The 26,714-nt window shown below is 36.1% G+C and overlaps 1 long non-coding RNA gene across 2 annotated transcripts in view; it reads left to right on the plus strand.

The window, feature by feature from the left end:
• The first annotated feature begins 783 nt into the window (after window positions 1–783).
• The window catches only part of LOC108964915 (uncharacterized), a 77,437-nt gene continuing 51,506 nt past the window's right edge, over window positions 784–26,714 (plus strand). For both annotated transcript variants that reach the window (XR_007777461.1, XR_001993026.3), the window contains exons 1-4: window positions 784–873; window positions 1,036–1,095; window positions 1,657–1,731; window positions 24,598–24,769. This is a non-coding gene — a long non-coding RNA (uncharacterized LOC108964915). The remainder of the gene's footprint in view (window positions 874–1,035; window positions 1,096–1,656; window positions 1,732–24,597; window positions 24,770–26,714) is intronic.

Raw genomic sequence — 26,714 nt, forward strand, 5'->3', positions numbered from 1 at the left:
AAATGCTAGGCTGAATGCAAGGAAAATCATTTGCATTTATGAAGTCAAGCCCAAAGGGAGATGTTTTTTTTCTTTTTGGAAAATGTGAACCTAAAACTGAAACATGGAAATTAATTAAGGTGTGCTGTATTGAAGTGTATTACTGGACAGACAGAATCAAAAGAGCGAGCAAAATGAAGATCTTTTTCTATTGGAAGTATCAGCATTCTAAACTGAAAAGAGAGAATGAAAAGGCTAAAGAAAGGTTCCAGTGGTAGCACTGTCTAGGTAAGGCAAATATATGGCACAGCTCAGAAATCTGCACAAGAGGGCTAATCTTCTGGGATTTAGATTAGTCAGAATTATTTAGCACTTTCTGTTTAGCAGAACAGTATTTTAAACAGTCATTGAGCTGATTTTATTGCAGAATTTGTATTCATTGTTGAGTTAAATCTAGGGAACAGAATTAATAATCTAAATTTTTATCCATTTTATGTCAGATCATCCATCATTAATTTCAAAATTTACCTGTCAGTGACAAAGAAATTTGATATGGGTGTTGCTTGTTAATAACTCTAATATACTTTTTAGTTGAAGAGATACAAGAACAAGAAAACCACTGAAGATAACTGAAAAAATCCCCTTACCTGCATAGCTATGTATTGATGTTTAATGAACAAATATCAATTTAAACATGAATTAAAAACTGAGTTTAGGTTAGGGACAGTCCAAGTGAATTAATGTTTTACAGCTGCAGGTCAGAGAGCACAACTGACCCTAAGGGCAAAGCAGGTGAGGAAAGCAGTTAGAATAGAAAAAACGTAGAATGCAGGAGGAAAGGTGCAGTTGTAGTTAATCTGCTAAATTAGTGAAACTAATTTCACTCCCCAAGATGTGAGTAGGAATTTTACTTCTGATTTCAGTGGGAACAATTAAGCAAAATCAGTCAAGACCCTGACTCAGTCCTAGTCTACATCTTAAAATTATTTGAACTCAGTGGTGGGCTGATTAGATTTTATGTACAACTTTTTGCTAAACTTTGCCCTATTCTTTTAGGAGAGTGCCAAGGCAGTGGGAAAGTGGTAAGAAAAGTCCTTGTAGCAGTAGCTGTTTAAGGTAAGAGCTAGTTTAATGTGATGATTGGAAAATATGTAAAAATCTTGAAGGACAGTCACAGAGGTAGCTTTTTATAGTGTTTTGGATTACTGTAATATTGATTATTCTTGTACAGAAAAGTTGAATAATATTTAATGATGAGCGTCTTGTGCTAAATGCTATAAAAGGCAGGAACAACTATTATGATTTTGTAATAACTCATAATACTCTGTCTTCTGTGCTCCATCCCTTTGCTCTAAATGGTGAATCCCTGAACAGACAGCTCCTTTGGGTGCATTCCTTGCAGCAGCTTCCAAGTGCTGTCATGACCTGGCGCAACAGAGAAAAAGGGCATCTGCTGGGTCCTAGTCCCACTAAGTAAAGAGGAGGAGTGGATTAGAGTTGCTTCTTCATGGTGAGAGAATCCAGTCAGAAGATGGGATTGACAGAGATGATGATGAGCTTTTGCTGAAGAACCTCAGCATGTTTCATTTGATGTGTGTTACCTCCTTGGGAACATGTTTCTTCTGATTTTGGTTAATAAGAAAGTAGACAAATTCCTATTTCTGACCTGTTTTGCAGCTGTTCTCAAGTTGTCAGAAAATGGCTGAGGGACACAGAAATATTTTTCTTCACTTCCTATGAGCAGATGATGAGGTAAGTATTGCCCTCCATTGTTTCCTCTCAAGTTGAAGCATGGTATAGAAGTTCCAGTTATTTAGTACTCACATCCTGAAAACCTGTCTCTAAATAATCTATGTTGCCTGTATTCAGGTTGTAGCTTCAGTATTTCTTATGATCTATAGGATAATTGCAATGGATGTATCTGAGTCAGACAGAATAACTGATAAAAGGGAACTGCAAAAGCATGCCTGGGTCTTTTATTGATTACTGCCACAATAAGAAGCTATTTTTTTTCAATATAATTGCTGGTAATGTTTAGAGATTTTGTTAATTTTGAGATTAACTACAATTATGACTTTCTCAGTGACCTGTGTGATTTAAACACACAGATCACTGTGAAATATACATGTAAAATTCTTAAAGGGCATTCATCAGTGTCAAAGGCTCTGCTTCCAGATGAAAGGAATGATCCTTGAGTTCAGGAAAACAAAATAAAACAAAATTATTTCACGGAAAGTCAAGGTCATTTAAATGATAGAGTTTGTAGAAAATAACAACTTGCTCCTTGTGCATAAAAACCAAATATTAGTGCTGCTGCAGAGAACAGGGATCAGCTTCTGAGATCCATCTAAAATGGTTTTTCCATTGGCAAAAACCATTTGGGACTATATTTTTCCAGTTTTCTAATCAAACCGGCTGGTTCCTGGGGAAAAAAAAATAAAGGAGAAAAAGTAATCAAAGATGTTTGTTTCCCTCTGGTGAAACCAGGATAGAAAACAGTAAAGGAAATCAAGATTTAATTGTTGAAGGTTTTTCACAAAATTCTGTGCTGATTCAGGTAAATTTTGAATTTTTGGCTCAGCAGTGAGTAAGGAACTCCATATGATAAAGGTGATTACATTTTCCACATAAGTGACAGAACCAAAAGTGTATTGGTATTGTTCTGCAAGAATGGAGTTGTTAGCACTCTCTTCCAATTCCAGTTTGGATCATTATTTTCTTACTGAATTTTACCTGCAGTTTAATGGACAGGTAAATTTTGAAATTAATGATGGATGATCTGACATAAAATGGATAAAAATTTAGATTATTAATTCTGTTCCCTAGGATTAACTCAACAATGAATACAAAATCTGCAATAACATCAGCTCAATGACTGTTTAAAATACTTTTCTGCTAAACAGAAAGTGCTAAATAATTCTGACTAATCTAAATCCCAGAAGATTAGCCCTCTTGTGCAGATTTCTGAGCTGTGCCATATATTTGCCTTACCTAGACAGTGCTAGCACTAGAACTTTAATTTTACCTGCAGATGGAAATTTGTAATATGAAATATTGTGTAAAACCACTATAGCCCCTGAAAATTCATCTTAGAGCTTGCTATGATTACTGGGCCTAAAAAAAAATTCTTGCATGGTGTACATTCTATTTGGAAAAACCTGTGATCCTGGTAAAGTGATATGTGTTCATGAATATATAACATCACTAAATGTAAGGTACAGTGGGAATTTCGAGCTAAAACAGTCAAATGGTGTAAGATTAGCAAAGCCTTTGATAGGAGGGACTGAATCAGTACATTACTCTTTAGATCTTTTTTCCTCTTCATTCACAGTTCTGTCAGTTACTTGATCAGAACAGTTTCTGTGGATGAAGGTGGGAGATGAAAAGTAGGGAAGAAGGCTGACTAAAGAGAGAAATTATGTTTTAGCTTAATCCTCAGTTGAAAGAGCTGTAACATTCATGAAGTCAGATTGTACCACAATGGAGCAGCTCATTCCTTCCATCACAGGAAACATCCCTCCTTCATATCTCTCCTCCATCTCTCTTGTATCTCAATTCAGGAATACTGCTCTTACAGCTGTACTTTCCTTCCTAATGTTAGACTGGCTCTTAATACAATCAGGAGATCTCTGAAAAGCAGGGGTATTTAGTCCACTGCTAAATGCATCAAGATGGGAAAAGAAGAAGGTGGAAAAAGTCAGACATGCATTTGGGGCTACAAATGGCAGGTAGGACATTGACCAAAACAACAAAACTTGTTGTCTTCCAAAATACTCCTAAAGACTCATTAAAAAATAGAATTTTTAGGCAATAAAAAAAATTACTTGGTTATTTTTTTTCCTACTGTCCCAGTTAGCATCTGGGATACATGACTTATTTTTCAAGCTTGAAAAAAGATATTCTTAGATAAATCTCCTTATTTTTCTCCCCACATGTAAAATTTAGCACCAAGAGAGGTGCATGACTTTTATCAGCAGAAAAAATTTTTGTTATGTGATTTCCAGGTGCTTTTGCATTGGTCTTTTTCTTTATAGGAGTCTATGATTTGAATATATTCTTTGAATTGAATATTTGATTTTGAAATTATGTAATGTTTATTTTTTTACCATCTTAATGTTTTTCCTTGTGCCATCTCTCCAAAATTTTTCTTCTAATGCTGTACCTCCAGCTATTACAAGTAATTTGAAATGGTTGCCAACATGGCTTTGAAGACTGAAAATTATTACATAAGTTCTGGTGGTTTAGTCACAATGATTTTTAGCTCCCTCAGCACAAAAAATGTGCTTCTCTTAACAAGGATTTTTTAAAAATCCTTAAGCCAAGAATCCATAGTAGGATAGTGACACCCAGTTTCATTATTCACTTCCTAAAAATAAGCTGGAGATAATTATTACTGGTTGATCAGTAACTGATCACTCACTGATCCTGTTGAGAATTTGAAGATAATTTGTTTTTACTTCTTTTTGAGTGAAGTTCATATTCCTTCATTCAATATAGAAACTGTCAATACTTTATGGATTGTTTGGTTTTTTTTTTCTCTTAAAAGGGTGCAAATGGCACTCCTTTACCCATTCCCTGTTCAGATCAATGACAACATCCCTACTGAGTTCAAAACCCCCAAAATCACACTTTTTAATGTACCTTAAAGGAGCAATTATGATAATTTCTGATGGCCAGTGTCTATATCAGACATAGTGGATTCAACCCATGTTCCCCCAAATCAAGCTGAAGAAAACATAAAGATCAGATTTGGTGGTAGAGTAGGAGATGTCTCAACAGTAAAAACAGTAATTCTACAAAATTATTAGTTTCAAATGGCATATTTAATTTTCTATGAAATATGTGTCACCTGTACAAATGTGTGTTGCTGTCATGAATTTAAAATTTGCTGGAAAAGAAGAATTTTTCTTTTTTATACTGTACAACCTAGAGAATAAATAATAAAAAAGTGACATCAAGTGCTTTTAATGTTCAAACCTGTCAGTAAATGTTATAAATAAAAAAAAAAAATCACTATCTGTGTCCATAGAAATGAATTCCAGTTTCAAAACTAGATTGTAAATTTGCATGAATTTAGACAATTTGGGTAACAATTATAATGTCTCATTTTCTTCAGGGATTTTAATATGTGTTACCAACATGTCTGTTCTAGATTTGGTCCAGAGATAGGAAAAAGAATTTTCATATGACCTTTCTGCATAGTTATAAAAGTATAAAAAATCTCTACTGCTATTTGCCTGTCCTGAATTTACATAACTTATGTCTGTGTAGTTATTCCTCCAGGTTAGGTGTCTTTATAAGCATCAGCTATTGAACAAAGATGTTTCTGTTGTTTTTCCTTTGTAGGATTTCCCTTTTTAATGATAAATTTAATTGCTTTCACATCTTTGGGTCATAATGACTGTATGCAGTGATTTCTAAAATGGCAGTTTGAGAGGTGCCAAAAGCAAGGGTTGTCTCATGGGAAAAAACCCATAAGATAGTGAGTACTGAGCCAAGGAGCACAGTCTTATTTAATTACCTGTTTAGGAATTGTCCTCTGGATGTGATGAATACAATCAATAAATTGACTGTCTCTAGTAATACCTGATATATGTCCATACTTTCATTTTATTGATAATTTCAAGCATGTTTCCTTTTTGACCTCAATTTTACGTACATTGCAAAAACTTCTTTCTCATTTAATTAATTGTGATCACCAGTTTGATCATCCAATAAATTTGATCATCTAATTTCTTCAGTGAAGATTGAGAATTATTGGCCCCAAAATTTGTGTACAGCATGATTTATGGAAAAGAAACCTAATTCTCTAGAAAACAGATTTGTATTTTAGAATACTGTCTGAAAGACTGCTGTATTTCTGCAAAACTTGAATCCCTTATTTCTAGTGCATCTAAAAATGCATCTTTGTGCTTTCATGAAGACCTTGAGCTTCATACAAAAAAATACATACTAGAGAGCAAGGTGTATAATTTACACTTTTAGTCTACACTAATCAAAAAACTTTCATTATCTATATTACGTATTTTTAAAACGTCTTATCCTGTATTTATTTGAAAATTCTGTTTAATCATATTAGAAGACAAAGCTTGGAGTGACACATTAACAACAAAAAAAAAAACTCTTGTAGTTTTAAATTTAAATCCTCAAGACTTCAAATCTTCCTGTATTGCATTGCCATCAAAGATAGTGACATCTATTATTTCCTTCTCATAAGAACATAGTGACCTACTGCTACTTTTTTGCCTTCATAGGCTTTTTTTTGTAAACTATGTGGTAAAGGAGAGGTAGCTTTTTATAATACTTGGCATGTTCCTGGAAAGATGAAGATGATTCACATCAGAATAGGGACACTGACAGATGAATTGCAGCAGTGGTGTCTTTAGCAAGCTGGATCAACTTGGCTGTAAATATGCCTGAGTCAGCAACTTTAAACATTGTAGTTTGTGAGGTAAACAATGAAATATCAGATGTTCCTATTTATATGCTGATATCTTGGTTAACTAAGCCTTCAATGCCTCTTACCTAATCGGCAAGAGGAAGGAGGGCGGAAGGAGAAGGAAGGGACAGGAAGGAGGAAGGCAGGAGGACGGAGGCCGAAGGGAAGGAAGTGAAGGAAGGAAGGACGGAAGGAAGGAAGGAAGGACAGGAAGGAGGAAGGAAGGCAGGAAGGAGGACAGGCAGGGAAGGAAGGAAGGAAGGAAGGAAGGAAGGAAGGAAGGACGAGAGGAAGGACGGAAGGAAGGAAGGAGGAAGGAAGGAAGGAGGAAGGAAGGAAGGCAGAAGGAAGGACAGGAAGGAAGGGAAGGAAGGAAGGAAGGAAGGCAAGGAAGGAAGGAAGGGAAGGACGGAGGAGGAAGGAGGAAGGAAGGAAGCGAAGGAAGGAAGGAAGGAAGGAAGGAAAGGGAGGAAGGACAAGGACGGAGGGAGGAAGGAAGGAAGGAAGGAAGGAAGGCAGGCAGGAAGGAAGGACGGAAGGAAGGAAGGAGGAAGGAAGGAAGGAAGGGAGAGGCAGGAAGGCGAAGGCAGGAAGGAAGGAAGGGAAGGAAGGAAGGAAGGGAAGGGAAGGCAAGTAAGAAGGAAGAGGACGGAAGGAAGGAAGGAAGGAAGGAAGGAGGACAGCGAAGGAAGGAATGAAGGAGGATGAATGCCATGAATGGCTAGGAAGGCCTTCAGTCCTTCCGTCCTTCCTTCATTCTTCCCTTCCTTCCTTCCTTCCTTCTTCCTTCCTTCTCCCTCCTTCCTTCCCTCCTTCCTTCGCTCCTTCCTTCGCTCCTTCCTCCCTTCCCTCCCTCCCTTCTTCCCTCCCTCAAAATTGCATCGTGCAATGCCATTAGTCATTTCATTAAAATCCACATTAAAAGCATTTTGATGATTGCAGTTCCCAGTATTTTGGTAACAGGGCACTTGCTTTGAATTTCCAAAAGGATTTCAGTTCTTCATGCCAAATTTATGGCCTTTTTTTTTGTCTTGTGTCACATTATCCTTGATTTGAAATGACATTTTTCTCTTTTTGATACAGTGCCTCTTGATATGTCTGCTGAGGGCAATCATATCAAACCCTGGACTTTTGGCAGGCTAAAAGTCTGGTTTTCTCTCCCACAGCATCTATTTCTCTGTGATATCTATAGCTCTTTTCCATATCTGTAGCAGGAATGATCAGAAGATTTGTGAAATTTGAAAGCCCTTTGAGCCTCCTGTGGTCACAGAAATGCTTCTTTCTCTCTGCAGAGGTTGAGAAGCCCCTGCTGAATTTGCTTAGAGGGATCTTGTTCTCTCTGAGCGTGGTGTGGGCTGCTGTGGTGCTGAACAAGGCAGGAACTCTGCCATAATCCCACAGCAAAGAAAATCTTGTCTTCTCTTACACCTGTACTGTAATAACTAATAAATTTGGATGTTCATAATCTGGCTCAAGTGCATAGTAAAAGGTGGTTTAGTTTATAACCTCACAATGCTGAGTATTCTGACCTGAAATCCTGCAATGTGGGACCATCCTGGTGCCTGTTTATTTTTGTGTACCTAAATTGCTGAGTTATAATTTGTAAGAAAACATGAGTTTTAGAATGCAAGTAGAAGATAAATAGGGGTGAGTAACTTTCATTTTTGAACTTAGCATGTTTCTTTTGCAGTTGCAGAAACCTGAGCTGCTTGGATTCAGGTTATAATTTGAATGATTCATTCAAGTAGCAATGTGGGTGAAAATAAGGTCTCAAGAAGGTCTGCCAATGAAGACTGCCACTCCAAGACAGAAATATTATTTAATAAGTAGAGATAGAGATTCTTAGAAAGATGTATTTGAAATAATTTTCAATGTAATATGAAAAGAATTGAACAAGCCCAATTGATGCAAATTGCATGTTATGCCACTCTGTGTAATGTATGTGTTTTGCTGTTGAAGACTGTGGTCTCATCACTGCACTGAAAATTTTATAACTAAGTAGGCTCAGATGAAGATTTTTCTAGTAGTCCAATCTCAGCTCAGTTACAGCTATTGTGAGACAATAGATGCTCTCATTCTTTTATTACTTTGTAACTCTCATCATGTGTGACCAAATTGTTTGAAACTCCCATGGTTATCCAGAGACAATGCAGGGCTGGATTCTGGATAAATTCAGTGAATACAATGCGGATTTCTTATGGATCTATGTAAAAACACTTAAAAATATTGGTAAACAAATCTATCTGAATGCATTTTCCATGTTTAATTTTTTAGAGTAGCATAGACCATGCTACCATGCATAAAATTTTCAAAATTAATTACTTAAAAGTATTTATTTGTAAAAATTAACATTTAGCATGAAATAAAGTCAAAATTATACCCACTTAAGAATTAACGTAAGAAAGATTTTGATTATGTCTAATGACAGCTGCAGAGGAAGATTGTTTCATTTTAGCTGATTTAAAATAGGATTTATAAAGAGGAAGGCTTTGTAACAGTGTTTGCTATTCTATTTTCTTCTAATTTATTTTTAGAAAACCAGTGCCTTTTTTTTATAGGACTCTGCAGGATATATAAGACTCTCACCAATGATTGATATTTTCTTCTTCCATTTAAGAAGTGAACTGTAATTCAGAGATAATAATAATGATAATGACAAAAAATACTGGGAAATTTGGATGCATCTTTGGATGCATCAATGCATCTTATTTTATGTCTTTTTTTTTCTTTTTTGTAGCAAAACCAGTTTGGACGTGTGTAAACAAAATGTACAAACTAAAAGAAAATAAACTTCTTGAAAATCAGATATATTGACAGAATGGGAAGGTTGGAAGGGACCACAGTGGGTCAGTCTGGTCCAGCCTCCCTGCTCAGGCTGGGTCATCCCAGAGCACAAGGCACAGGATTGCATCCAGACAGTTCTTGAGTATCTCCAGTGAGGGAGGCTCCACAGCCTCTCTGGGCAACCTGCTCCAGTGCTCAGTCCCTGCACAGTAAAGAAGTTCCTCCTTATGTTCAGGTGGAACTTCCTGTGCATCAGTTCTTGCTCTTGCCTCTTGTGCTATTGCTCAGCACCACCAATCAGAGCCTGGAAACATCCCCTTGGCAGCCTTTCTTCAGATACTGACAGACCTTGATGAGATCCCCTCTCAGTTGTCTCTTCTCAAGGCTGAACAGGTCTTTCCTGGCAAGAGAGATGCTTCTGTCCCCAGTCATCCTTGCTGCCCTCCAGTGGACCCAGATACAGGATGAATGATTTAATGGAAAAGGAAATAAAGGGCTATAATGGCCAAGTGAAAAATGCTTTAAATCATGTACTAGCAAGTGAGAAAATAAGACTTTAAATTAACATTTCATTAAAATGAATCAGAGTATAAAAGCCCACAATTTTGAAGAGTATGAAAATAGTGTTTTGAGCTGTCTGGTTAACCTTGTTTATCACAGGCATACTGTAATATCAGCCAATAACTGTGGAATTCATGATAATTTATTCTTCTATTCTTCATATTTATTTGGATATAACTTTTGAAAGCGAGGTCATAAATGTTTCCTTAACTTACTAAAAGACATTTCTTTGTTTTTTATTCAATAACCATGCTGCCATTAAAACAATGAAAAGCCCAATATCTGCAAGGTATAGATGAGTATGTGAAATAAGGTATGCACTGTGAATTATAATTTACATACCAAAACTCTTTTTAGGATAAAGTTTGGATAAAAACAGAGCCAAAGTAAAGACAAAGTATATGATGCAGAGGTGAACTCAATACAGAAAAAAGAAATCATCCCAAAACAATTGTACCTGAAGGTGCTAGAATGAAATAACATAAAAAGTATTCGTAAAAAAGTGAAACATCATGTAAGCTAAGACATAGAGTTTATTACCTGTATGTTTTTGTAGGATTGCTTGAAAGATGCTATTGATCTATATCTGTCAAAAAATGTAACATCACTCATCTTTTCTAGATAAATTTAATCTCCTTTATTTTAAGAGTTGAGGTACTGGAGTGAGTGGGCCAGAGATATAACTTGCCCAGTATTGTTATTCTGACCCTAGGAAGGATATTATTTACTGTACCTGTAGCAACAGAAAAAAAAAGATAATTTCTTGGTTGTTTAGTTTAGAAAAAATTTCTCTTTTCCTTTCTGTTTCTCTAGGTCTTAAACTTTTGATGGACAGAAAACTCTTGGCCTTACTCCTGCAGTTTTGTACATATTCCAAAAGAAAGATTGTTGACACTTGCAAGAATTCTGGATGTTGATTAGAGATGTTATTTTTGGATCTCTAAGATTTTGGACTCAGTAAACAGTGAATTCTATTCTTCTATGTGGAAGAAAAAGTACTTATTATGAATTTAGCATCCTTTAATTGAATTTTTTCGTGCCTATTTATTAAAAGAAATGGAGATGAGAAGCTTCCAAACATTTCCAGACTATCAGTACATATGTTTTTTTAATCTGATGTCCTTACATTAAATCAAAGAGTAACATTTTTGTTACTCTTTAAGTAAAATGATTCCAACCTTACTGAGTGTTTTTCCACCCAGTTTTTTTTTTTGGTTTTTTTTTATTTTATTTTTTTTTTTATTTTTGCAGAAATTTGAGCTTCCTTTTCTGAACCTCTGCCAGTTTGACACTTTTTTTGAAACCCTGTCATCAATGCTGCACATAATATTCTGGAGAAGATGGCATTTTAGATGGATATGTGGTAATTTCTTGACTGTGATGGCACATTGAGCAATTGATGTTTTTTATTTCCCCCTTTTCTCTCTCTTCATTGTCAGTAAGTTTGGAAGGCACATACCCTGTACATGAGTACCACACAGAAATTGAAAGGAGATATGATCACTCTTTTGATTCTCTTCCTTCCTATCACTGTTGAATTCAATTACTGCTGTCTTTGAAGTTTTCTGGCTCAGAAAGAAATATACTCTTCTGCAGTAAGTGATTTGGTCTGGGGAGAAGTACTGGGATGTTGTCTGGGGTAGGAGCTTGTGCTGCTTTCCACTGAAAAAGCCATGCCTCTCAGGGCATCAGAGCTGTGCTGGGAGCTGGTGAGGACAGATGTCAGGAAAGCCTCTGACTGCAGGCACTTTTAGACCCTTTAGAGTCTAACCTCTAAAGGTTGGTGTGCAGCAGGTTGGTGTGACAGCCTCTAGTCCTCTCATGGTGAGGGGTTTACTGTAAGGGAATATTCATAGTCTCTTCCCACATAACCCAGTCTATGATTTGAGAGAAAAGAGGAGTTTTCTATTTTGTCAGAATATTTTGCTTGGTTGTATTATATATTATCTTGTTTCAGGGAATATCAGGGGGTTTCATTAGAAATTGTTGCAGAATTTCTAAACATAGGCAGTATCCTTCAACACTTTAGCCTTCCTCCTTTGCTGTGTTTTCATTTTAAAGGCTTTTGATCTTTTATACTAAGGGCTCCATTCTTTGGTCAGATGCTGAGGCATAATTTGTGCATTGAGGGGTGTTTGATGTGGGTGGGACACTGAAGAGTTTCACACCATCTGTGTATCAGATGTACTTCTAATTAACTTGGTGGAAGTAGCCTCATAGGAGCAGTGCTTTGTACTCTGAGCTCCTAGGTGTGTGTGGAAGGAGAAGAGGGAAAAGAGGAAGAGGTCAAGAGAAGTTATAAGGAAAGGAAGGATGTGGAGTGAATGTGAACATACCTGCACCCTTGAAGAGGGATGTGTGCTCTGTTTAGAGGGTGTGGCCTTAGACAGGAATGCAGACTCCAAACCTGTTCATTGATTTTGCTTCAAGTAGTTAGAACATTTATCCCAAAATTTCTCCCTCACCATAGGCTGTGTTCTAGGCTGCAGAGTGCCTTTTCCACTGTCTAATCCATTTGCTTGACAAACATTATATGGAGCTGGCTTTCAGCTGTGCTCTGTGATTTTTGTGGGTTTTCAGACTCCTCTTTCTCCCTATACTTCTTAAGCTGAAATATAGGAAACTAAGTCAGAGGTATATACCTCATTAAAATGAACAAACAAGAAAAAACAGATATTTCAGTGCTGTGGAATTTAAATCTCTCTTAGATTTGGATCTAAGATCTGTCTTAGATAGAAAGGCTTTCCCTAATAATGAATTCTACATGAATAGTCATAATCAGAAGAAAACATCATGGGAAATTGTCCAAATGCCTGAAAAATATCCAAATTTATCTTCCATTTCACATTTATCTTACAAACTTGGAGATTACCTAAAAATGAAGTGTAAACTTTGGGCTGTTATATAGGTTTTTCCAAGTAGTTTCTTCTCACCTATCTAATGTTGTATGGTATCAGTGAACTCGGAAAATATATTTCTTTTTCTTTATGGTATTATTATTTTAACTTTTTTTCTCTTTGAAGTACTCAGCTTATCATGAATTCTAAAATCTAATCTTCTGTAAGTGTTAGTAATGAGACAGTGGAGCAGAGAGTCATGGCTTCTTCCCACAAGGTTTTGCTTTCATAATGAATTAAGTCATATGAAGTGTGGAATCTGAGATAAGGCATGAAATTTTTAGATGGGGCCAGCTGGAGTAGCTCCATTAAAATCAATGGAAAGACACTAGTTTTCACCACCAGCTTGTGACTCACTCCCAGGGGAAATAAAATGGTTGATATAAATGTTTCAGTCATGAGCCTCTTAGAGTGAACAATTGACATGGCAAGGGCAGATGCTGGCATTCAGAACTGAAGATAATTTGGGATATTATATTCTGGATGTGATAGAATCTGTTGATTTTCTCTCTATCACCCAGTATCACTTTGAACCCGACTCATATTTGAGCTTCTTAGAAAGTAGTTGAATAATGTGAAGTTTCTTAGGGCTATGGAATAAACTGTGGGCTGCTGCACAGCGTTAGGAAGAATTCTTGCTTTTTATTAAGACTAATCAGGGAAGGAGAAAATCAAATCTTTTCCCCTTAATTCCTCACAAGACACTCACTGAATTGTACTACCGAGTCCTTCGCAGAAATATGACTATTGACAGATAGTGTTACTACTAAATTCAGTAAAACCATATTTATGCTGATAAATATGCATGTAGTTTTTTGTCTTTTACTGTAAGGCGGGTGTGGGATGCCATTTTCCAAACTGAATGTGGCAACAGCAACAGCCAAACCCATGTGTGAGAATGCATGAATGGGCTTGGAAAGAAGGAACAGTAGTTATGGGTTTTTCAAGAGCCACTTTCAGATTCTGTGATTCCTACTGTGAGCTCAGGAAGCCCCCAGGCAAGAAAAATCCAGACTAAGAAGCACAAACATAGATGATTTATCTTTTTTTACTTTACTGTTTAATAACATGATGAAAACAGAGAAAAAGAAGCAGGTAAGAGGTAAAGCAGAAAGGTCCCTTCCCTGGGAAAGAGTGTTAGACTTTCATGAATCCTGTTTGTATAAGATGTGAAAGTGTTTCATTTCACGGACAGCCTGGTTTCCCCATTTGCATCACCCTTGGATCAGCGCACAAGCAAGTTTCTCCCTGTGGAGTTTTATTAATGAGGTTATTGTTAAGCAAGAAAGCTCACCTGCTTTCCTTCCCAATGAAAAAAGGAACATTTCCATGGGCTAAGATTTGCCCTCTAGTGCGGCTCCTGAAATCCCACCAAGTTAAAACTTATCCTCTATGCATTTTAACTATTCCAGTGACAATGAATGGACTTTTAACAGTTTCAGAATATGCCCCATTAACTTTAATATGTGCTAAACTTTGTAGCATAATTTTAATTTTTCAATACAGCTTTTTAATGCAGCCTTTCAATACAGCTTTTTTCAATACAGCCTTTCAATACAGCTGTGCTTTTCTCTCTGATGAAGCTTTTCTGCTGAGGAGAATGCTCGCACTAGAACAATAATGATCTCATTTTTCCTGAATTCTTAAATTATTCAACTCACAAGTTAGGATCATAAGATATTTCAGACTGGAAAGGAGACATCCTCATGCAATTTTCTACTCAAAGCACTGTCAGCTGTGAGGTGAGAGCAGGTTACTCAGGGCTTTATCCAACCAACTCTTGAAAACCATATTAAAAAATTGTAAGAACAGAATGGAAATTGTAAGAACTTGTAAGGTCTTGAAATCGGAGAAATTACAAATCCACAACTATTAGATTTTAAATATTAGGAGGTGCCTTTTTGACTATTCACTTCAGTGCCTGTTTATGGCCCTCTTGTCTTTAAATATGTCTGAGGATTTTTTTTTAACCTGCTGCCTTTGAGAGACTCCTGGGGCAACAAATTTCAGAAGTTCACTTTCTACTGTACAAAGCTATTTTCTTTTAAAAGCTTTTAACTGATATGACAAATTCATCAAGAGCAAGCTGTTTCTCTTTGGGCTTATTCAGTAAATAGTTCTGAGTTCACTCACCCTTGTTATTTTACAGACCTTCAAACATACCCCATCATCCTTCTCTTTGCAACAAACAATACTAGTCTTTCTCATCTGTCCCTGCTAAGGTTATGACTGTCTCCACACCTTCTTAGCTCCATGTTGTTTTCCTTGAGGTACAGAAGTGTCCACAGCACTGAAGATGTTTGTGTGGAAGAGGCTGCTTAGCCATCCCTTGATGCCTGAAGTCTGCCAGAGACAGATGTATAAACCACAGCTTTTAAATTATATGGTAATGTTACTGAAAGGGACTGTACAGCTGTGGTGTAAGCAAAAAAGGAAATTCATTGTTGATCTTAATGGTGGTGGTGGACATCCAGTTTATCAGAATGTCTTACTTGCTTTTGGGCTGAGTTTTTCCTTGCTCTCTTCCACTGCATCATTGAGTGTGGTTGTATTGTGATGACTAATGAGTTTGTAAATGCCTACTAAGGAAAGCAGTTAATATTTGTGACACTGTTACAGTAAGAGTAAGGCAAAAGCTTCAGAAAAAAAGAAACCAAGAAAAGCTTTTGTATAGATTTCTGGACATCAGAGAATGATCTAGAAATCAACAATCACTGCTTATCAGGACTGCAGACCTAGCTGCGGTGTGCTCATCAAACTCTTACACTTGTTCCTGTTCTGGCACAGCAGGAAGTAGGCTAGGAGATATGGATGCTTCAGTGTGGCAGGGGGCTGGAAGAGGCTCTTAAGTCTGCTAGGAAAATGTTCCTGCCTGTCTTGTTCATAGCTGCTCAGTTATGTGGCCAGAAGACACTCCTCATAAGAGAAAAAGGTGAGTACACCTAATTAAAATTGCTAATTTAATGAGAAGTCAGAAACATTCTGTTTCTCCTCCTTCCTTAAGTCATGCAGACAGTTTCCAAACACTCAGCTAAATGGCTTTTTCTCTGACACCATCTCTGAGAGGTACTAGTCCTGGCTTTCAAGATTCATATCACCTCATAAAAGAAGTTCCTGTGCTACAAGAGCTGAACAAAAGTTAAGGGAAATGAATAATATGTAAAAGAACTTTTGAAAGTTTGAAGTCAGATTTGATTCATGCAAGTAATACAAATTTTCTCAGAAAGCAGTGACTTATTTTAACTGGAATTGGAAAATATTGTTTTTTAAAATATAAACTGTCATGTTACACGAAACTTTATTTCCTCATACCAGCAGTGATTTTATTGACAACTGTTCAAAGAGGTTTTTTTTTTTTAACTACATGCTCAGTCATCACAAGGCCATTCACTGGAAAGGGGGACTAATTTTTTTTGATGGTTCGCATTTATTTTTGCTCAGTGATGGAAATGAATTGTTTTCATGAAAGATTCATGTCAAAGTATGTGTTGTGGAAGCAGAAATGTTTCTTATTCATATCTCTCTGTGTTCCTCTCAGAAAACATCTAACTTTGGAAACTTTCCAGTCAGAAACTTTCCAAGTTAATACAATGCTGAGCAACATGTAACTTTGGTTTAAGAAAATATTAACCATATTAGCAGTACTAAGTATTCTAGTGTCAACAAGTCTGCAGTCACAGGCAAATAAAAGCAAGAACATTCTGAACAAATTCATCACTACATAAAGGTATTCTAGACTAACACTGGAAATTCAGGAGCTAGGTCATCCTTTCTTGGAAATTTTGCTAAGATTTTCTTCAAATTAGGTAAGATATGATCCAGTATAGATTAGTTCCCACTTGAAAATCATTTGGTTAAGGTATTTACTTATGAAATTTGCTAAAGGGAAGCCTTTAGAGATGCAGTATCTCACTTTCATTTCAGTCCTGAGGGACAGGAAGAAACTCATGCATAGTAACTATCATTTTCATAAAGCTAATGAATTCACACTGCTTGTACGTAACAATTGTGTATCAAATGTGAAAATAAGCAGTAGGAGGTTACAAATTGCTAAAACAATGACAAGATGCCCGAGAGAGAAATATAATTTGTTTTCCAAGCAACATTTTCAAGTTACTCTTTACTTCTTCCTCTTTTAGATGAGTTATGAAATAGTAACATCATTGAGACAGTTAAATGTTATGATACATTAGCAGATTACAAAAAAAATAAAGAGGAAACAACCTCTAGATTATTCTGTGCAGTTTAGTGTTTTGTTCCTACATTTAGATTATATTTTCATCACTATTCTAATTCTTCCCTATGTGTAGCAGATGCTTTTAAGAAGACGTTTTAAGAACAAAGTTTAAGTAATGCTGTTTTAAGTCATGAGAAGAGCTTAGAATTTTGACTCAGTTGTACTGTGATTCTATTGCAAAGTCAAAATAAATTCAGAAACAGGTTTAACACATTTTGACTTTATGCAGTAGGGGCAAAGGTTCCATGCCAACCTTCAGTTAGCCTTATCTTGATAGCATCATAATATTGTCAGTCTCTAAGTGTATCCAAAGTGTCATTACACAGACTGAAAGTCAGCTAGAGAGAAGTGGCACTCTGGCCTGTCTGTGCCATCAAGTCTCCACAAAAATGTCGTTGTGGAGATGAAGTGGATGTTGTAGTGACATCTCTGCCATCAATTGGTCATTAAGGGATCCCCCTAGCTGCTTATCCAGACAAGTTTTATAACTCCTCTGCACATTCATACCATGCAGCATATCAGGATAAAGATCATAATGTTTTTCCAAAACAGTGCTGAAGCACTTTAAAATGGGCACTGGAAATATTTTCTCTAGTCGTTATCTTCCCTTTTGTCACACAATACTGTAGTTCCACTACTGTAATGTAATAGAATTTTATAATGCATATAATATCTGAAACACTCTATCAATGCATATTTTATGAGAAAAGCTCATTTATGTAGCTCTTTTGCCTCGTAGAAGCAGGAAAAAGCCCCTACTTCAACATTTTTAATCTGATTCCTAATCTATAAATAAAACTGCATTGTGTCTCAAAATCCTAACAAAAACAACTGTTGTTACTCTGTAACCCCCTTGCAGCAGAAAAAAAAATCCTCACTTGAAAATGCACTAGTCATACAAAGACAGGGAAATCTTTAACAGGAAATTTAAATGTAATCATGTAAATATGAGAAATGTGGGAGTGATATGTAGCATGTGTACATGGAAAGGTGTTTTCTCAAGCAGCAGTTCACTGTTTGCATCAACTCTTGCAACCAACCTTCCTCCAATTCTCAGCAAGAATCTAGCAATAACCTATGTGTCTTAGCAGGTTTTTATTAGGGCCCTAAGTGCCTTTTGCCCGCTTTTGACTCAAGCAAAATTTGTTAAACCAGTGATTTAGTAAGTTACTAACTACCAGCATATCCATACAGTGAAACCCCTTGTGCTGTGATTCACTTCATTTGTTAACAGTAAATTTATTAATTTGCAGTAGCACCTCATCAAACTCATAATGGAATTAGAAGTAAGAATAGGATTGGTGAGATCCAAAGAAATATTAGGGCACTAACTAATTACTGACATAACTACATTAATCAAAATATAGGTTAAAATCGAAGATGTTCACAGAGATGATTCAATTTAAAAAAAATTGTTTGATTTGCTGTACTTCTAGGGTTGCTTTAATTGAAGACGAAGAATAAAATGGCTAGAAATGATTTCACTTGCATTATTCCTGCCAATGCACTAGAATTCATTTTTTTGACTGTGTCCTGTACTGAGCTACTTTGTCTTGTTACTTTTGTTGATATTTAGAGTGGCGAAGATGAAAAACTAACAAAGTAAAGCAGAAACCCAGAAAATGAAGACAAGAAAGACTCATATATAAGTCCTGATAGTGTTTTCAGACCTTTGGACTTGGCTAGATATCAAAGCAATAATTTCTCTGTAGAAATAAATATTTGAAAGTCACAGTCTTGCATGCACCAAGTCCCTAATGATGGTTACTATAAATTTATTTTATCTCATTGAATTGCACACTGGTCCTGAATCATTTCCCTGGCAAAGAAGGTAAAAATATCTCATTTGTGGCTGCTCTAATTTGCTGTTACTGGTAATTTAGTGTAGGCTGAAGCAATCCTGAAATTCTTCTATATATCTCTCCAAAATCTTGACTCGCTTCATGGTTGGGGACCTAAACAACTGCTGCAGAGCAACTGTTTTCTCCCTTGTCAGTGCATAAGCCAAACTATAAATGAAAAGTTGGGCTATAAAATTGCATTTTTCTCTCAGAGTAGCCAGAAATGTTAAATGTTCAAATTCATATAATCATTATGTGTAATTTTAAATACAATAAAGCAGATGGCTCAGAACAGAACCAGCCTCTTTTGGCAGTTGACTTGCTAAAAGAAAAATGTCTATTGACATTAGTGTAGGAAAATTTTAGCTCTGAAATTGGGTTCCTTTGTTGCTTTACTCGTCTCTGCAATTAGGAAAATATTTCAAAAAATTCAAAAGTTGTTTTGTAAGCTTTCTTGTATTTCAGCCAGCTGATGTGTTCTTTGACTGTTTGATTAACACATCCTTGTTTTTCTAGAGTACAGATAGCAGTTTTTTAGAAAAGTAGCTGCCAGTAATAAATTATCCAGAAAAGCTGATTTCAAGGCTGGCTTTTCTAGAGAGTGGATGTAGTTTGTCTGTAGGTCTGTAGCTCAACTATCTTTGAGCTTTAAATTTCATAAGAACATTATTAGTAAATTTGCTCCCATTTCATCCCAGAATATCATTGTTCAGCATGTTGATTTGGAAATTTAGCAACAGCTTCAATTTTGATTTTCCTTTTTCCCAGTTGTGGTATAATCACTGTGCATGTCTATTAGCAGAAAGACCCAGGTTTAGGTTTCTTGTGATTTTAGAAAAAATGTAACATTGCAGCTATAGCTTGTGACCTATTAAGTATTGAAATAAAAATAAATGGCCTCATCAAGGACTTCTAAAAGCAGTAACTTTCTTTGGGTTCCTGCCATTTGATGATGTCTTGTTAATGAAACTGTGCTCCCCTGTTCCACAAACTACAGACCAGTGGATTGGTGTCTTTCAGTCACTGAGGAAAAGCCTTGAAAAAAGTCATAAGCATTGGATTTTTTTTTTTTTTTTGGTTTTGGTTTGTTTTGCTTTGCTTGTTTTGGTGTGCATATATTTCTGTGAGTAGAAAGACTGAATTTTAAGTTAATTAATAACGATCACACATAGGACTTAAAAGTATTTTGTGGCTTATGGCATTTTTCTCTCATCATTTCATAATTAAGAAAAAATATGGTGTGTTGATTTACAAATATTATTCTAGAAGTTAGTGATACTTGTGCAAAAATAATCCAAGCTGTGCAGATAGTGTAGATCACACTAAGTTAAAGCAATGTGAGCCTAGAATATCTTGTTATTTCTTTTATTCATCGAGCCACATATGTGCTTTTAGAAATATTATATATAAGTCTGATATATTTATATCAGATTTATATTATATATAAATCTGATATAAATATGTCAGATTTATATTAAATATAAATCTGATATAAATATATCAGCACTGATGTATTTCAGTGCTGATTGGGGTAGAGCAGTCAAAGAGAGCTGCTGGAGAGTTCTGGATAATGGGAACCTGAGTTCTTGGCAAAACTGGTAACACACATGTGCAGGAGCATGGGTGTGGAAGGTAACTATGGCTGGCAGCCATGCATTCTGGTGGCTTGCAGCTTGCCACTGAGGACTTCCTATTTAAAGGATTCCATATTAGATGTAATGAAATTTCTTCACAATATGGAGTGGATCAAGCTTACCAGACATGCTGGTGGTACTGGAACACCAAAGAATATGTGAGATTACTCTTATGGCCTGTGTCTGTATCACAGAGACACATAGAGGCAAGTGAAGCATGAAGATATGTTTTTTTCTGGAAATGTTTAATGAAAATATAGTTCTGTTTCTCATCTTTCTGCATGTGTTGGCAGACTGATTTAGAGGATTCTGCAGAGGCTTAAAACTACAACAGAGAGAAACAACTAAGGGACTTTGTACTCAGTGAATCAAGTGAGCTAAAACAGAAGCTCAGGACCTGGGAATTAAATGTTTAGTTACAACAACCTATGTCTTTGAAAGCTGAGAGATCATAAATTTATGTTAAAATGTTGCATTATATCTAAAAATTGCCTTATTATGTAATAGTGAAGGGAAATTAACTGGAAGAAAATCACTCATGAAAGAGTACTTCTAAAAATATATATCTGTAACTTCAGCAGAGAAAGAAAATCTGGCTATTTAGCAAAGGAGAAAGAGTGGGGTGGGGGAACAGACTCCTACAGTGAGAATTAATAAGTGAAGTTTTACAATGGACTGATTTTTATGGCTCAGACATGAACCTTTGAAAGCAAAGGTTTATAAAGTAAATGCTGACACTTTCTTAAACACTGTAAAGCATTCTGTAATGGTACCAGATTTCTGGTATTTCTTTATAAATAGATATATATTTTAATAGCTAAGCCTTTTGCAAAGAAGTAGTACAGATTATAGTAGGAACTACAGATAAAGGTATCTTTTTCTTTGCTCCAGCATAATAGGTGTCAGTGATTTTCCAGCAACATACTATAAGTAACCACAGTAAAACTCCTGACCTTCTGCCATTCACTTAAAACCTTCAATGTGAATTACACTTTTAAAAATATAAGCTACTTACTCAGTTATTTGAAATAATTTTGCTGACTATTGATTTCTTTTTTGGCATTATATTCACATTCTTCACTCAAAAGAAATGACTTCTTGGTTCAGAAATGAAGTATCCATTAGTGCCACATTTCTTAAAGATGAGTTGGCGTGCTTTTAGATAACCATAATCATTCCAACCAGGCACCAAACTTGTAATATTACTTACAGTAATATTGTAAATTCATAATTTTGAGCCAGAAGTTGCAGAAATACTAATTTATTGTTATAAATCTGATTTAATCTCATCTTTTTTGAAAAAAACCCAAAACTTCCTGATAGGTAAGGATTTTAAAATATAAAGTCATATTAAATTGCTGGTTTGTTGGTTTTTTTTTTTTTTTTTTTTTTTTTTTTTTTTTTTTTTTTTTTTTTTAATGTTGTGAACTTTTTAATCTACTACTATTTTATTCTTTTCAAGTTATAATTTAAAAACCTCTGTTATGGTCTTTTATGGATAACACGTATTTGTCAAGTTTAAACTTGTTCTCACCTGCAAAGCTGAATCTTTCTAGAGGTTTTTACTGGGAATTGTAATCTGTAAAAGGAGGAGTAACTTCTGATTCATGACAGCCTTAAGCCTTTCTGTAAGTAATGTGGGAATTGATTCTATTTAGAAATAAAGAATTATTATCATCAGCCCTTCCCATTCTTCCACAGCAATGACTGATTATACCCAGGTTGGGATGAGCATATAACACCTTTTAAAAAGCAAGATGCCTCCTTTAAAAAAAGGAGCTAGAACCTAGTAGTCACTGAAGTAGGTGTACACTGAAAATGCTGAAGGTGAAAGCACTGCATATGCTTCAAAATGAGCTCTTTGCCTTTTTCTCCAAATCCTGGTGTCATAAGCTGGTGGTGTGTAACTAGTGCAGTGACTGAGTTTTAGGGGACTGGAGTGTCTGCTCTGACTGTTGGAGACTGTCCTTTCTCAGGGATCTGGTACCATCAATTCCAGACCATGAGTGCCCTCAGCCTTTACACACAAGGCTGTTAGAAGCCTCTTGTGATATGACTTCATCAGCATTTGTGTGCTGGGCTGAGCGTGGGAAATTGTTTAAGCAGAATAATTTTTATATTGCATGTAAGGGATGCATTTTTCTTTTTAGCCACATTCCTGTGTGGTACAGCATCTAGGAGATGAACGAAGAAGGTTGAATAAAAATCAAGGGATTTCTTTCACTGTAATGTAAACATTACAAGATTAAGCAATGTTGATCAAAGTTTTAGAGTAGTGGAAAATAAGGTTTACCAAGAGAATGTGTATTCTAACAACTTTTGCTGTGTTGGAACCAGTGACCTCTTTGGAACTGACTTCTCTGGAGCCACAGAAGGGGAAGCCAGGAGAGAATGAGTAAATTCTTTAGTATGGCGTTAAGTTTGAAAAATATATTTTTATGGTTTTTAGCTGTTTCTAAATGTCTGCTTTCATAAGAGATGTTTGCATGTATCTGTGTAGACATTCCTTTCTTTTTGTCTGTTAACAGGCTGTGAGTGTTTATTCCCTCAAGAAATTCCACATGCATAAAAAAGATTCCTTTGTTTTTCCTCTCTTTAAATTTGATTTCCTACTGCTGCTTCCATGAATCTTATGAAAAGGCACTTAGCATGGTTGCAAAGACCCCCAGGGTATTTTCTGATTTTTCTGGGTTTATTTCATCAAAGCCTTTTTGCATTTGATTTTTTCAACCCAGTTTTAAACTTAAAAATGTTTAGTCTTAATAATAAATGTCTAATCTAGATTCGCATTTCTATTTCCAAGACAGAAATGTGTGCATGAAGTATTGTTGCAACATTCTCTCCTTATTTTAGCCATCTGATACTTTGGGCTGATGCTGTTACCAGACAGAAAATAAAGAGATTTTGTGGTTAATCAGGTGAAGTCCACAAGTACTTTTTGATTTAGCTCCTGGAACTTTAGCTTACTCTGGGAGGATATATTGAAGTTTAGAAAATAGTGTACAAAGAAAAATAGACACACCCAGAATCTTCCCCTGCTTTTAAGAACTAATCTAAGAAAAGTGGCACTGTAAAAAAGGAGCTATAAATTGAAAGTGAAAACACATCCCCGTGGCTTGTAACACCAATATGGTTCAAGATTAATTCTGTAGTGTATCAGTTGCAACATATCTGGCCCTTGTTATCTTTGCACTATTTTTATATCCCTGTAAAAGAAGACTAGTCCATTATCTCTTAATATCATGTAGAGAAAATTACTTTGTGACACAAGGATGGCTGTGGAATTTTTACCCCATGAAATGTTTTTTCAAAGTCAAATCACATCAGATTCACCTTTCTGTCTCCACAGAGTCTAGGCACTGTTAAGAAGCAAACCAGGTCATATATTACAAAGCATTCCACGCTTTGTGTTACAGTTTTAGTAAGTGCTAAAATACACTCACCAATTACAACAGTTTATTTTGCTATCCTATTTGAAATCCTTTTTCAGTTAACAAGGTGATGAACAGTAAGGAAATTATTTGGATGTTTTTGATAAAATGGAATTTATTATGCTCTCGCAGCTGAAAATAATTTTGTGTTGCCACTGTTCTTTTTCCTTAGGCAGAACACTCTCTTATGAGTACTTTATTTTTGGTGGTACAAACCAGTGCATTTTGAGATTTTATATTTGTACTTTTTTAATATTTAGCTTTTGTCAACAGCAAATTCTAAAGCAGTAATTGAATTTATAATCCAAATTCAGTCCTTAGCTGCAGGAGCCACTTGGAAATTTAGGACCCCTACAAGGGTTCTTCTGTATTTCTTTCAGTGTTGTGCTTTGAATTCACATGCTGTATTCTGTATTATACCAGTATTCTAAAGAATGATTTTTGATAAAAAATCTTTATAAATGTAGTATCTATGTATATAACACCATGCCATTTCATTAGGTTTGTAGCAGGTACAGAATTAAAATGTCTTGTTGATTGAGGGGAGGATTGAACTTCTGGAAAAGGTGGCTGGCCATTCAACCACGCTTAAGCTTCCTCAGTTCATTGAAGACGTGGTTTGATAGTGTATCCATTAGCTGTAAGCAAACCTAAGGTGTAATTATCTCTTCTTCTTCTTCTCGTCCTCAAAGATAAACTTTGAAGTAACCTGCCTTTGTCTGTGAGAACAGAAACCTATGTTGTAACTTTCAGAAATTTTTCCTTTAACAGAAATTTTTCTTTCTTAATTCTAGCTAAAAGACATTTGGAGCTTCCAAACACTTTTGCAGACGTGCTGGAAGTGACATTCATGCCAAGTTATTGAATGTAAAAGCAGTGCAGTGTGATCCAGGGTTGTGACTCGAAGGTTTCAACTGCCAGAAAAGTGGAAAAAGCCCGAAGCAAGTACTGGAATTGTCAGAAAAGGTAACCAAGTCATATCTCCTGTATTAATTCAGTCACCTAGGATGCAGGGGAGAAAGTGAGCATGGATGGTGGTCTGTGCAAAATGCTGGGGAACAGATTGTTCACTCCCAAGTTTGCTTGTAAGAAACAGTGAAAAGACACAAAGTATGCAGATGCAGCAACATTTACCCTGCTCAAAATCATGTTGACAGAAATATATTTTCTTATGAACTGTATTGTATGAAACTTGAAATGAGTGTACTCATGTAGGGGTTTACACTTTTTTGTTATTACAGGCTATATATAGGCTGCATTTATACAGCCAGTTCAGGATCTTCCTGAACAAATCACTGCTGAGCAAAATAGGGATACATGGAACAGAGGAACTGTTTGTGACTACTGAACATGGGAAGAGACAGCTGTGTGTGTGATTAATCTGTTGATTTGGATAGCTATGAATCACTTTCCTAAATATCAGGATGCTGTGCTCTTATTTTTAATCTGCCCTCTCTGATGAAATGTAAACAGGCTGTACATTAGCTACCACTGTATCTTCAGTATAAAAGTAATATCAGATCTCTAGTCCCAACTTCCACCAGAGTCTGCAGGGTTTTACTTCTGTATATGCATACACAGAGAGACAGAGGAAGGGCACATCCTTGTCACCAGGAATTGTTCCTTTAAGAAATTCTAAACATGAATTTGACAAGTAATTTATATTTGCTACACAGTTATACCTCTGCAGACTGTGGAATGGCTCCCAAGCTCAGGTCTCATCATATCCCACTCTGCTTCTCAAATTGTATCTCCTTCTATTTCTTTGTTTGTGAAGGCTCTGTGGGTTTCTGCTCCCTGCACACTAAAAAAGCTTTGTGAAAAACCAAGCAAGAGGTAATACTGTGTGTTCCCTCTGTGGCTTTGGATTAGCTTCCCCAGGGCTGGTTTGCCGTGGGGTCTTGATTACACTGACAAAAAATGAATGATGCTAAGTTTTTAATCAAAATTGTATCCATTTAGGGGCAGAGGATGTAGATGATGTCCCTTGTCTAATCATTGTCTTGTTTTGCAAACAGGCAAGCACTGAAATTAGGTAAAATTGTAAAATGTGCTCTGTGAATTTATACACTCCAGATTTCCCTATAAGCTTCATTTTTAAAGAATATATCAGTAAGTATTTTTATCACTAGTGTGAAGAGTGAACTATATATTGCTTTGAGTATTGATGTAACTTTCTGAAGTGGTGGACAATAGAGCTAAATGAAAAATGCAAATATTTGCTGTTAAGATGTATGTGTTTTGGTTTGGTGGCTTTTGCTTATTTTGTGTTTTTAAATTAAAAATCTGAACAAAAGGTCAGCTCATAGACCACATTGTCTTCTATGAGGTTTCTAGATATTTTAACAACTGGTGTGGAATTTTTTTAGTTTGTTGGAATTGCCTGCAGTGAATGACAATAGCTTGTGCCCTAAGCTGCAAGGCTACCAGGCTGCCTGAGAATACCAGGAACCAATTAACCCAGGAGCTGGGAACCTTAAACAAACTGACACCTAGGACTTGCTTTGGAATTTCTTTCTGAGACACTGACAGTTGACTTGTTTGGAATTTACTGCTAAAAGGGCACTCAGTCACCATCTCTGAAACCCAGTTAATTAATCCTTGTCGGAAGAGCTTTGCCCTGAATGCCTAATGTCTTGTTATGCTGACCTTTAAAGTAACACTTGCAGCTGAGGATCTACCTAAGAGCACCCTGTCTGCTGAATTCTGGGTTTCAAAAATAGGCACAGCAGGGTCCTCACACTCTTTTCCTTTTGTTCAAGACTGTTGTACTCGTCCTGCTTTTATTCAAAACTTTTCATCTAGCCATAGTGCAGACACAGCTGTGGCTGAGAACACTTATGCTTTTCATGTTCCCTATGGCCTCTTGCAGACATAGCCAATACCTTCCCCAAGGACTCTTCTGTGCTTG

The sequence above is a fragment of the Serinus canaria genome, chromosome 4 (assembly GCF_022539315.1).
Source record: "Serinus canaria isolate serCan28SL12 chromosome 4, serCan2020, whole genome shotgun sequence".
NCBI classification, from domain to species: domain Eukaryota; kingdom Metazoa; phylum Chordata; class Aves; order Passeriformes; family Fringillidae; genus Serinus; species Serinus canaria.